This window comes from Hyaena hyaena, unplaced genomic scaffold (assembly GCF_003009895.1).
Source record: "Hyaena hyaena isolate Hyena2069 unplaced genomic scaffold, ASM300989v1 scaffold_9, whole genome shotgun sequence".
Lineage (NCBI taxonomy): Eukaryota > Metazoa > Chordata > Mammalia > Carnivora > Hyaenidae > Hyaena > Hyaena hyaena.
In genome coordinates this window covers 5298486-5300552 of record NW_024080641.1, presented here as the reverse complement: position 1 = coordinate 5300552, position 2067 = coordinate 5298486, and the positions used below count along the sequence as shown (strand labels likewise).

The window sequence follows — 2067 nt, the reverse complement described above, 5'->3', positions numbered from 1 at the left end:
GATAGGTCTGGTTTTCCTGTTTGAAGTATGCTTCTTAAATCTGTAAATTTATATCTTGTACCAAATTTGGATTTTTCGTCTTTATTTCTTCAAATTGTCTGCCTTATTCCCCCTACCCCTCCTCCTGGAAGGAGGTAACTTACTGTAAATACACATAAGTTATCCCTTTTGATTATCCTTCAGATCACAGAGGTTCTTTTGAATTTGGGGCTCTTTTTCTCTGTTGTTCAGATTTGATAATTTCTCTCTAAGTTTAGTTTGAGAGGGAGAGGGAGAGGGGATCCCAAGCCAGCTCCACACTGCCGGCACAGAGCCTGACACGGGGTTTAATCCCATGAATGGCGAGATCATGACCTGAGCCGAAATCAAGAGTTGGATGCTCAACTGAACCACCCATGCACCCCCTAATTTGATAGTTTCTATAAATCTGTCTTCAAGGTCACGATACTTTTCTCTGTTATTACCATTTTGCTATTTTAGGAATCTAGTCTTTTTAATTAATTAATTTTGTTTTTAAGAGAAGTTCTATTTATAGAAAAATAGAGCAGCCGTGGAGTTCCCATATACTCTCTCCCATACAGTCTCTTCCTTGTCCTCTCTCAACCCATTTCCCCTCTTATTAACATCTTGCATTCGTGTGATACATTTATTACCACTGATAAACCAATCTTGATTGACACATTATTAACTAAAGTCTGTATTTCCATGAGAATTTACTCTTTCTGTTGTATAGGTCTATGGGTTTTGGCAAACATATAATGTCCGTTATCTCCCATTACAGAATCCTATATAATAGTTTCCTGGGTCTAACATTACTCCACTTACTCAACCTCTCCTCCTATTTTCTTCAACCCCCTGATGTTTTTTTTTTTTTTAATGTTTTTTTATTTCTGAGAGAGAGAGAGAGAGAGAGAGAGAGATACAATGTGAGCAGGGGAGGGTCAGAGACAGAGGGAGATACAGAATCTGAAGCAGCCTCCAGGCTCTGAGCTAGCTGTCAGCACAGAGCCCAACATGGGGCTCGAACCCTTGAACCATGAGATCATGACCTGAGCTGAAGTCGGGCGCTTAACCAACTGAGCCACCCAGGTGCCCCTGTTTTTATGATCTCTATAGTTTTGCCTTTTCTAGAATGTCATGTAGCTGGAATTGTATAGTATATAGCCTGTTCAGACTGGCTTCTTTTACTTAGCAGTATACATTTAAAGTCATTTCATGTCTTTTGGTGGTTCAATAACTCATTTCTTTGTTTTTAATCATTGAGGAACACTCCATTGTAAGAATATACCATAGATTGTACGTCAACGCACTTATTAAGAAGGGCAACTTTGTTCCTTCCAGTTTTTGACAATTATAAGTAAAATTCCAGTATCGCTTCTCGGTCTTTTGGCTAAGATCAAGTGAAGTAAAATTCCTATAAACATTTGTATGAAGATTTGTGGATTTGGGGGTATGCATATATATATATATATACACACACATATATTATGTATATATGTATACACATACACATATATAATATATATATAAATATTTTCTTCAACCCCTGCGAGTAGGTTCCGAGAAGCATAATTGCTGGATTATATAGTAAAATTATGTTTAGTTTCATAAGAAACTGCCAAACACTGTCTTTCAAAGTTTCAGTACCACTTTGCTTTTCCATGAGCAATAAAAAATCATTTTTGTGGCTCCTCGTTCTTTTTTTTTTAAATGTTTTTATTTATTTCTAGGAGAGAGAGAGAGACAGCATCAGCAGGGGAGGGTCAAAGAGAGAGGGAGACACAGACTCTGAAACAGGCTCCAGGCTCTGAGCTGTCAGAACAGAGCCCGACGCGGGGCTCGAACCCACGAACCATGAGATCATGACTTAAGCGAAAGTCAGTCGCTTAACTAACTAAACCACCAGGTGCCCCATGTGGCTCCTCGTTCTTACCAGCATTTGGTATTGCAAGTATTTGGTGTTTTAGCCACTCTACTAGGTGTGTAGTGGTATCTCACTTTTCTAATTTGCAGCTTCCCAATGACCTGATGTTAAACATCCTTTTATCTGCTACCTTCCCCCCCCTC

At 38.9% G+C, this 2067-nt stretch overlaps 1 pseudogene; it reads left to right on the top strand.

Moving 5' to 3' along the window:
• Window positions 1-1370: 1370 nt before the first annotated feature.
• On the top strand, window positions 1371-1508 carry LOC120244802 (annotated as a pseudogene).
• Window positions 1509-2067: the final 559 nt, after the last annotated feature.